At 32.2% G+C, this 12,213-nt stretch overlaps 1 protein-coding gene across 2 annotated transcripts in view; it reads right to left on the reverse strand.

The window, feature by feature from the left end:
- LOC129002925 (longitudinals lacking protein, isoforms A/B/D/L-like) overlaps window positions 1–12,213 on the reverse strand; it is a 111,144-nt gene that overhangs the window by 18,570 nt on the left and 80,361 nt on the right. The window lies entirely within an intron of this gene.

Consider the following 12,213-nt stretch of genomic DNA (forward strand, 5'->3'; position numbering starts at 1 on the left):
AAGTAAACTAAGAAATTGAAGAAAAAAATTTGTTGTGATTTATTAGAGCAATTTTATAGTTTGTTTATATTATTTTTGATTGGTTATCAGCAAGTAGTAGTTACCTGAAGGAAAACAATAATTCAGTGATGAAACCTAAGAGTTAAATATCACTGTCTTAAATTGAACTTTTTACAAAACAAATAACTTACGAAACTATACACTCATGAGCAACACGTAAAATATTAAAATATTATGTGTACCACAGAAACACGATATTCAACCACAATCAAACAATGAAATACTCACCCAAGAAGACTCCACACAGCATCACAATTTGGATTATTAAAAAAAAAATGAAGAAAAACTATTAAGATCGAACATTTTATCATGTGCTTATGGTAATTTATAAAATATACGAAGAAACTAGTTTTGGTATATAGAATCTATGTCAATCTCCTGTTTGTCTATGAAGTCATCTCCTGCTGAAGACAATTGCTTGGAAAAAATTTAAAATATACATTGGTGTTCAAACGACATGAAAACAGCACACAGAACCATTGAGAAATCAGCTGATTTTGTAGGACAGCCTAAACATAACCACTGTGTAGTTTGAATTTTTAATAAAAATTTTGTACAGCCTTAAGATTGTACCTATTCAATATTAAAACTAGTTGCTTAATGTAGTTTATAGGACTACCATAAGCAGGAACACTATTTTCAAACTTTTTATGTCTTCTTAATATTTATTGGTACACTAATCCAGAACCTAATACCCCATGAACTCATGACCCATCACCTGATTGAATAATTGTAAAATATTCATTTACCAGGTATATGTCCAAATAAATTTCTAACCCAAATAAATTCTAAAACAAGTGGCTTAACCTCTTACTTTTCAGCTCAGGTTGAAATGTCTCATTCGGCCGTTGGACAAACCGAAAGTTTCCTTGCCACATATTTGCTGCCTATGAATCCGCCGCATATGTTTGATCAAGTTGTCGTGGAGTTTTGCTCGATAGCTACACATGGAGCATCCAAACATCGGCTCTTTATTACACTCGTATTTCTTGTGTCGGTTGAGACTGTCTATCCACCGATACGAGCGATCACATTGGTCACAAGCAAACCTCTGCACACCAGACGCTAAACCAACAGAAACAAACCTTAATATTTAACTATGGTATTATTGAATAATAAAATGTCCACCACCCATCAAATGGATTAGGTTAAACATTTGGTTGAAAATTAATTCAAGCGAATTTAAGGTGAAATGGATGATAGTATAGATCGGCTACGGTACTCGACATTGCCTACTGTATGTGAATCCTGAATCGGCTAGGTTGATTTAAATGTAGTTTAACATAAGATATTCCTCAAGATAAATAAAAATGTTTTACCCATTTAATATCATTTGTTTGTTTTTACTTGATTTTGATAACTAGCCTATGTGTATACCGGGCCGTATTTTTAAGGATTCATTGTGTTCATAAGACTTAATGACTAACTGAGGAAGTATTCATAAGTGAAAATGTGTTTTAGAAACACCTTAGGAAAGATAATCTCACAGCAATAACAACAAATCCTTCATAGCCTCTTCTAACAGTAAATTATATTGTTTACAATGTAACATAACCAATCCAAAAATTAACTAACTAAAATAAAAGACTGTTAAAGCAATAAAACAGGAAATAACAAAGAGCATAAGCAAGTTAGTTTTAAAAGTTAATATTGACTTTAAGTAAATTATTTCATTACGTTTATACCTAGTGAATGTTTTGACAGTTGGAAATAAAATTTTAATATCTTTAAATATTACGTTCTTATGTAAATTGTCTGATCACCTAAATATTTAGGAAAAAGAAAAGAAGGATATTGACTTATTGAAGTTATCACATATAGAAAATGTGTTTATATGTCTATGTTAATTATTGTCAGAAGTCTACCAATATTTGTGTTGTGGTGGGAAAAATGGATCATTAAAAAGTCAATAAATTATTGGGTAGGTAATTTATTTATTGCTTTAGAATTAAGGAATAAAAACTGAACTATACATACAAATATCATCAAATTATTGTCAAATATTTAAATAAAACACATTTTAAAGCTTTTAATCTTTCAATCATACCAATATTGCAGTGAACGTTGCTTATTTAAAATTATATACTGCATATAATTCACATATTCAAGAAATATACATTTAAAAAATATATGGTTGCACCATTTGATTTTTTATTATGTTTTGAACATTTTAATAACCTGATTATTTTTAGCACATGCAATAACAAACTTCCTTATGAACTAATACAAGTGGTAGCATTTAATACAAGTCTTTTTTTCAAAAATAGGCTTGTACATAAAAAAAAAACTTTTTCAAACATTTGTATAACGTGCCAACCTTTATATCACCTCGTAACAAAATAAAATTGTTTGAGAAATTGTTTTATCCTAATTACCAGAGATTTCAACTCGATAGTCTAACGAAAATTATGGAAAAAGTAATTTCATTGTATGAATTTCACAGAGAAATTCTTCTAAGGATAGAATCAATCGGAGAACTCCTTTATTCAGAATCGGTTCTGCTCAGAATCGAACTAGTAGCCTTCATATTTGAAGTGAGCACGATAATCTCAATTACCCATACATTATTGAGTAAAAAAAAACACCAACGTCAAATTGACTGCATTAGTCCATCCACGACCAAAACGTCTGATACTTTCTGAACAGCTGAGTAACATCTTACAACAAATCCCTGTTGGACGAGACATCAGCTGTTCTCGACCTGAGATTCATGGCAACATCTGATATGGCGCAACAATGTATACTTATGTTTGAACTTGTAATGGCACGTAGGGCAAGTGAATGTAGGGAGTTTGCCGCACTCTCGCCTGATGTGTCGTCGTAGAGACTCTGGCCACGAGTAGCGTTTGTGACACACTAGGCACTCATGAGACGCAACTGTAAAAATACCTGCATCAGACTTCTCTCTTCGGAAGCTATGGTGGACTAGGAAGTTGAAACGGGTTCTTGGTTAATGTTAGTGAGGTACTGATACAATAGCCTCTAGTTTGTTAAATTTAGCAGATATTATACCTGTGCTACTGCCAAACGATCATTTGCAGTTATTGCAACTACGGCTGTTTCATTAGAAAGTTTTTGGAACAGATGATGTACTATGAGTGCTAAACAGCTGTAGTCAAACTAATGACAAGGGATTGGTTGAAAATAACACAGGTAATTAATCTTAATTTTTGCTAAATTTAACGATGCAGAGGCTATTTTTGCTTAAGTAAGGATTTGAGTTTGTATATGTTTTAGATAGGCCTATGTGTTAAGTTGAGGTTGTATTAGTTAGGGAAATATTTTTGAGGTTGTGTTGGTTAAGGTTAGGCTATGTTTAGTTACAGGTTTTTTGAGGTTGTATTTGATTATGGTTGTGTATGTTTGAGATTGAGTTATTTTAGGTTTTACAGTAGAAACTTGATAAAAAGACTCTCATGGGGATTATAAAATAAGACTTGTTATCAAGGTTTGCAATAACATGTGATTAGCGGTAAAATAAATTCTAGGGGATTTAAAAATGACACTTGTTATCAAGGGTGACTTGTTATCGAGGTTCCACTGTATTTGAATAATGTTGTATTATCGTTAAGGTTTCTTAGTTTCATAATTGATTGGGTTTTTGTTGTTTTAAGTTTATGTTTCTTTATGGTTACGTTCCTTTGAGGTTGTGTCGCTTTAGCTCACAATTGTGATTAGACTTCTAACTCTTTAAAGGGAAAAGGAACCATTTGATTTGACATTCAGATTTACTAAAACATCACTTATAGGCCTACTTATATTTTAAGATTACGATTTTTTACTAGTATGATAACTTAAGTGAGGAAGACAAATTAATTGACGAGACCCATGTTTACACGTTAGAATCGAAAAAGCAATTATCATCAACAGTAGATTGAACATTTAAACTGATTCAGCAGTAACAATAAACAAGATGTTTGCTATGTATCATCTTACCAATTCTTGATCCACATATCTTCATGTTTTCACTTTCAAATTGGCATGACTCAATCTTTTACTGATCCATATTTTCATTATGTATCTTTTAGCGAATTTCCCATATAGGGAATAAGCTATTACCGTAGTACTCATGGTAAGACCTGGACGCGGGACCGATTTTTTTTTTCGTTTTGAGGTCCCTAGAGGCCAAAAACACAATCCGTTCAAATTCATATATATATATATATATATATATATATATATATATATATGTGTCCGTCAGCACGATAACTCGAGCAAAAATGATCCGATTTTGATGAAATTTGGTACAAACGTGTAAACCTACGTTTATTCTAACGAGTTCGCGATCCAGCATGATCGGACCATGGGAACGGGTGTTTACGGGGGGTTTTATGGGGTAAAAATAGGTTTTTCCCATTTTTGACCCAAAAAACATAAAATTTAGCAATTTATTTCCAAACCATTTTGTAGAGCTTAAAAAAACAAATAATTTAGTATATTGAAGCGTTATTATGCGCCTAATGGTTACGGAGAAAATTCCAAAAAATTGTAAATTTAAAATTCCCATGTTATTCTTATGGAGAATGAGTAAACTGTTGTAGTTTGCTTGTTTATGAACATATTTTGATCAAATTTGGAAAATGTTTTTATTTCTTACCAACTATTAACATTTTACAAAAAAAACAGTTTTACCCTCCCTGATGCAGCAAACCTAAGTACTTGTTAAACTAATTCTATTTAAATCGGGAATAAATGCTATATTTTTAAGTAGACATTTCAGTGTAAATCCAATCAGTCAAATGGAAATTCGCTTAGTCTGCAGGTTTGCTGCGGCGGGGGTATTTTATATTTTGCAAGATATGCAATGCACAATGTTTCTGCAATGCACAAGGCAAGATTGCCTTATTTATATTTCAGAATTCCTAAATAAATTTTGCTGACATGGAAATGAAAGAAAAAAAAAACTCTAATGACAAAACATAGTTGTGGCAACCATGCCAAACATAAGCTGAAGTAAGAAAGTAAATAAGTAGTTAAGTAAAAAAAGTACATTTTTTGTCATAAAAATATGAAAGTAACTCACATGAAATCCCTTTTATTTCCTTGATATTATATTATTGTAATAATTAATTTTGCAGCCACGCTGTATTGATGTTTTCATTGAATTCTTAAATATATTTATTTCTCTCTAACAACTTAACACTGGGCAATGGGTTCATCAGTATTACAGTATTGTACTGATAGGTTGTAAAAATATAATCAAACGAATGAATATATTCTAGGGTTCCAAAGGTAGGAAGTCTTACTTAAGTAACAATTCTAATCGGAACTTTAATAAGATTAAGCCATTGGCATTACCAAAAATAATTGAAGTAACAAAAACAATATAACTATTCAAGAAGATTATCAAGGGAAATCAAAACAAAGATTAACAAAGTGAAACTATATATTCATACAAAAAAATTACAAATCATAAAACAGGAAAAATTCATGATAAAACACATTATAGTGATGTATTAATTCATAACTAATCAAAATATTAAACGATTAACATTCTTAAAATATGACCGAGTAGAACAATCTCATAACATAAACAAAACTACTTAACCATGCTACAGGAATGATGAAATATCAATTTACACATAAACAAAACAAAAATATAATGATAATGTTGCCTTTATACATGACAAGATTACATTAATACAATCAGACAAAGTCCTTTTGATAATGAAGCACCATGAAATGTGTGTGTGATTATTGTGAGCAACATACAAATTTTACATTAAAAATTAAAAAGATAAATGGATTCAATAAAAGGGGGAATATAGTAATTGTTAGATAGAAATTGGGTTTTGTTCTAGAATAATCCAGTGCATCTTATCCATAATAAAATGAACTACTGTAATAAAAATTACAGTTCTCTAAATTATACTTAACACAGCCAACAAAACAGTTAAACGATGATGTTAATCAGGATTACTTGATAGTAAATGACCATTCAACAATATACAATAAAAATACTTCGAATCAACAACTAAATCAACACAAAAACAATAGAGTATGTTTGACTATTTACAGCTGCCTATTAAATCCTATAGTTAAATATTTCCAAATAATTCAAAATAGTTACCAGTACATAAATAATGTTAACAAAACATTATACGCAAAACTAAATTTTGTTATGTTTTTTCAATAATACTGAGAGTCGAATATTTTAAACATTGTATATTTATCATACCGGTAGCCATTCCAAAAATATTTTAACACCAAGTTGCTTCAAAATCTACTTTTGTATGAAAAATAACTTGTCTATTAAAACCTCTTGACATTTTTTCTTTCTCTATACTCATGTTTTTTTTATAGAAGAAACATTCTGATTTAATGAATTATTAATTTTTCTTTTCGTCAATGACATCTGTGTTCAAGTTTCTACCAAGCTTAGCACTTGCATTAGTGTCATCAGTGTTGATTCCTCGAGCATTAGTGTCATCAGTGATGATTCCTCGATCATTAGCGTCATCAGTGATGATTCCTTGACCATTAGTGTCATTAGTGTTAATTCCTCCTGCATTGGAGTCTTCAGTGTTGATTCCTCGAGCATTAGTGTCATCAGTGATGATTCCTCGAGCATTAGTGTCATCAGTATTGATTCCTCGAGCATTAGTGTCATCAGTGATGATTCCTCGAGCATTAGTGTCATCAGTGATGATTCCTCCTGCATTGGAGGCTTCAGTGTTGATTCCTCGAGCACTAGCATCATCAGTGTTGAATATTTTAGTATCAATCTTGTCAGTGCTCATTTCTAGAGCATTAGTGTCACCAGGGTTGATTCCTCCGGCACTAGTGTTGTCAATGTTGATTCCTTGGGCATTAGTGTCGTCAGTGATGATTTCTTGAGCATTAGTGTCATCAGTGTTGATTACTCTATTGTCAGTGGCGTCAGTGTTGATTCCTCGAGCACTAGCGTCATCAGTGTTGAATATTTTAGTATCAATCTTGTCAGTGCTCATTTCTAGAGCATTAGTGTCATCAGGGTTGATTCCTCCGGCACTAGTGTTGTCAATGTTGATTCCTTGGGCATTAGTGTCGTCAGTAATGATTTCTTGAGCATTAGTGTCATCAGTGTTGATTACTCTATTGTCAGTGGCGTCAGTGTTGATTCCTCCAGCACTAGTGTTGTCAATGTTGATTCCTTGCGCATTAGTGTCGTCAGTGATGATTTCTTGAGCATTAGTGTCATCAGTGTTGATTACTCTATTGTCAGTGGCGTCAGTGTTGATTCTTTGATCATTAGCATCATCAGAGGTGATTATTCCTGCATTAGAGTCTTCAGTACTCATTCCTCGAGCATTAGTGTCATCAGTGTTGTCTCCTTCAGCACTGTAGTCTTCAGTGTTGATTCCTTGTGCATTAGTTTTATCAGTGTTGATTCCTCGAGCTTTAGTGTCATCAGTGTTGATTCCTCCAGCATTAGTGTCCTCAGCATTTGAGTCTTTTCCTAACAATTCAACAGGCATTTCCTTAGAATTTCCACAAATGGAATTATCCACTGGCTTAGGGTCAGGCTCTGATATAGTTATTGATTTTTTACTTTGATTATTTTCAAGAACTCTCTTGTGAATTGGGTGACCAATTTTTTCTATGTTTTGATTGAACACTTCAAGGACTGGCATTTCTAGTGAGGTATTTTTAGCCGCTTCATTATTCAATATTTTGAAATCACTAACATTAGTAGCTTTTACAGAAGCCTCTAGTTTTGAATTACTATTGGGCTCTTGAGTTTTGGTTGTGTTTACCGTAGCAATCTCTAACACAGGCATTTTTGGAGAAGTGTTTTTACTTGTTGTATCATTGCTGAAACTTGGATTACTGTCATCAACAGTTGTTGGAACAGGGTTCAAACTTAAATTTAAGTTTGTACTGATATCTGGTTTCAAATTTTTGTCAGGAAGTTCAACACATTTAGTGATCTTCTTATTAATTTTCTTGACATTTTTTAGAGCAGTGTCAATACAAAAGAGATCGGTTCTTACTGAGACCCACAATCCTCCAGCTTTCCTTACTTTTCCAGAAGTTTCAAAAGTTAAGCTTGAGGATTCAATATTGGCTTTACATTCTTGAGGCAAAATCCCTCCATCTTCTGAACCACATTTTGTGGCTACTCCACCTGATGAATTTCCATCAAACTGAGCATTATTTGCCTGATTGAAACTAATGCTATCTGCTGAGTAGTCACTAATTGGCTTATCTTTATTTCCTGATACATTTTTATTAGATGTCTCATGTTTGCCTGATAAAGATTTCTGATCGCTTTTGAACATTGATTGGGATTGATCAAAAGGCCGTTTTTCTTGTGTGATGCACTGTTGCAGAAACTTCATCCGATTTCGATATAAATCTTTCTTCTTCAAAACAGCTCCTTTACTCATACTGCGACCAAGAATGTCGCTACTGTTGTTGAGCCCATCTTCTTTACAGCCTAGTAACTGATCTTTGTAAGGAATTGAAGAGTCTTCATTTGAAAGATTATTTTCAGACACCGTGTTTCCATCAATTTCTTTTAAGGTAGAGCTTTCTTCTTTGTTAAGAATTGTTGAATTTGTTAAATGCCTCAATGTCCGCTGCATTTCATTCTGTTGTTTAGTGGGTTTATCTTCTGTTTTTAATTTCTTACTCGTTTGTATGTTATCGGAGAGGTGATAAATAGCGAGCATATAGTTTCTGTTACGTGATCCTTTTGGTCTTCCAGGGCCTCTTTTAACATTTGGCTGTACTTTTGCTGTTTGGTGATGCGAATTACATAAAGTTTGCTTATTACATGATCCCTTCGGTCTTCCACGGCCTCTTTTAACATTTGGCTGTGCCCTTGTAGATTGGTAATACGTATTACATAAAGTATGTTTGTTAAATGATCCCTTTGGTCTTCCACGACCTCTTTTAACATCTGGTGGTGTATATATACAACCTTCACATTCATCCTCATCATTAAGACTGACAACAACGTTTTCTTCTGGAATGATTTCGTCCTTTCTAGGACGTCCGATTCTACGTTTTTCTGATAAAGTATTATTATCTGTGGTATTATTTGCAGGGAAAGTTTGCTTTTTTGTGATACAGCTTCTATTTTCAACACTGTCAATTTTTTTCGAGGCATAATTTGAGCGGTTTTTAATCAAATTGGCAGTAGGAGTAATACATTCTTTTCTAGTCAGCACAACTCTAGATGGCATTGAATATGAGATACCTAAGGGAGAGTTTCCTCTCTTTTTTATTACTTCATTGCTTAAAACTGTATTTTTAGATTCAGGAGTAGTATTGTCTAATTCATTCTCCTCCTCCGGCTTTAGTAAAATCAGGTCTTGTTTTCTCTGCCGCAAATATCTACAATGAATTGTAGATTTATTGTTTGTAGATTGGTCTTCAAAATTTTCATCACACTTATTACAAGGATTTCTGTTCTCAGCTTTATCAGCATTTCTAGAAGAATCAGTCAAATTCTCACTCTCAAGATCATTTTCATTATCTTCTCGTAAAATCAATCCTATTTTTCTAGGACGTAAAGCTCTCTGATCCAACTGATCAACATTATTATCTTCTTGTGGAGTTATTTGTATTTTTCTAGGTCGCAAAACTCTTTGTTCTATTGACAGTAAGTCATCTGTGGAAAAACCATCATCACTAGATGTACCTATTTTAGTGCTTAGTCCTGCAGTATACAATTCTTGGCTATGAACATTGTAGGTACCTATGGAACTCTCTTTCTCATGTGGTATCTCTTCTTCTGGATTTAATTTTTGTTTTTTAGGCCGCCCAATTTTAGGTTTCAGTGAATCTGTTGACTGGTTGGCGTTGCTATTCATGCTGATTGGTTCAGGGGTAAAATCCACATCTAAAGATTTATTTGAAATTGTTTCTAAATCAGTTGAACTATCTTCCTCAAGATCTACTTCATTTTTTTGTAAAATTCCTTGTCGTTTCCTGGGTCGAAGAACTCTCTCTGAAATTAAAAATGAGTCAGAGGAGGTCAAGTTGTCACTAACATTATCAAGTGCATTGCTTATATTTATAATTTTAGCTTTACTAATATCTTTCCTGGAGTCTGTAAAATTCTCTTCCTCGGGATGAAAAACTCCTACTCTTGGTGTTGGAAGTTGTTTGTTAACCTGATTTCCTCTTTGCTTTCGCAATTTTGTATAATCTGAGGAAAGTTGTTTATGTATTCCATCTGTTTTGGCTCTAGAACTTTTATTTTCATCATTTTGATGGATGTTTGTGACATTCTTTCCCCTGATAACTATTCCATCTTGATCAGGATCAATATTTTGTTTTCTGGATCCTTTAAAACGTTGTTTTACTAACAAGTTATTAGTTGGAGATGGTTGTATTTCATTACCAACTCCAGCAGCCAAAGTTTCATTCTCTTTTTTAACTGCTATCTTCCTAGGTCTTCCTCGACCTCTCTTTACTGATGTATTCAAAGTTTTTACATATTTTGTTGTACTTTTTGAGATCTGTAAAGAGGGAGAAATGGTAGAGGAACCAATCTTCTCCTCTAAACAGTAATTAAAACCACTATAGTAAGGTATATGAGGGGCTGGCCTTGAACTTCTATAAATATCTGATAAAAAGTAACTTGAATCTTTGGAATGATTAGTGGCTCTGATGAAATCTATGGTGTTATCTCTCACATAAGAGGATTTTATGGTGCTAAGTGGTTGACACAGCATTTCAGAGTGGTTTTCTTCTCTGAAGTTGTCTGGGATGGAATCTGGTGTTATGAACTCCACATCCGTTGGTGTATCGTTTAGATTCAGTTCAATTTCTCCAACATAAGAACAGCCAGATGGAAATACAAAGTCTTCAACATCTAGAACAAGAAAGTTCCAATCAAATAATAAAAATCGTAGCCAACTTTTTTTTTAATAAATGAGCATTGTAGTTTAATAATGAAGAGGAAAATTATGCTAAACACACTAAAGTTAGGATACAACTAACTAAACTAAAATATCTTAGGGATGTTGAAGTCATTCAAGAGATTAATAAATACTAAATGTGATGCAAAGTTTGACAGCCATTAATGGTGGTACAAATTGATTAATTTTCTTAATGTTGCATTAATTATTTCGATCACTTATAATTTTTCTCAGATTAAAAATCACCCAGAATAGAATAATGTTTCCAGTTGTATTGATGGTTTTGCTGAATTAATAAATGTATACTATTTAACCACCCGGAGAATAATCTATTACCACCAATGTACATTTTCACAACAACCAAATTATGTGACCAATTATATAAAAAAAGTATAACTACCAAAATTCATTTAACAATCCAATCACTTCCAATTTTAAAAACCAATCTTCTAATAAACAAAGAGTACCACACTTAAATGGATATAATTTTTAAAATTTTTGTGTTTGCCTGTGTTTAGTAATTAAGTATTAGTTTGTTTAGTTAATAAAAACCATTGACGATTTTCACCTAAAATGTAAACTGTTATATAAGAGAAATAATTGACAATTTAAACTTTTTTGAACTTATCATTGTAATTGAATAACTGTTTAATTTAGTATTAGAAACTGTGAATAGAATCTTTGCGTATTTAGGGAAGCGGTGTAAATATAAGTTAATTTGAAGGGTTAAATAACATTGAGCGTAGTTAAATATCACAGAATATTATAACATTTTCCCCAAGCAATAGTATGTAAAGTTAATAGATAGGATAATTTACTTTTCAGAAAGCAAAAGAGTCATAGCACAAGGTACTATACCGGGGAAAGTAAAAACTAACACAAAAAATATAAAAAAACTATTTGTTTGAAAGCTATGTCCACAAAAAGACTGTTTATCTATGTTTGAGGAGAATTAACTGTTGTCTATTGTATTAACAAAACTGTCGTTCATCAAATATCGGGACATAATTGATATAAAAGACTTGTTTTTGTTTAAAAAAAAATATTTATTAAATCTGCTAAATTATTTTAATGACAATAACACCAGTAAGGCACATTGTGAAGAAGTTTCTATTTTTTGACAATAGAGTACCATTTTCCATACAATATGAATCTTTAAATAGCTAATACATTACTTTTAGTTTACTTCAAATATGGTTACCATCAATAATAAAAAGTTAATAGAATCACAATCATTTAGAACTAATTCCTAGGATGTAATAAAATTTGAAAATATTTACAAAAAGTAACATTTTATGTT

The sequence above is a fragment of the Macrosteles quadrilineatus genome, unplaced genomic scaffold (assembly GCF_028750875.1).
Source record: "Macrosteles quadrilineatus isolate MER2022 unplaced genomic scaffold, UCM_ALF_1.0 Scaffold_9__3_contigs__length_116548681, whole genome shotgun sequence".
Lineage (NCBI taxonomy): Eukaryota > Metazoa > Arthropoda > Insecta > Hemiptera > Cicadellidae > Macrosteles > Macrosteles quadrilineatus.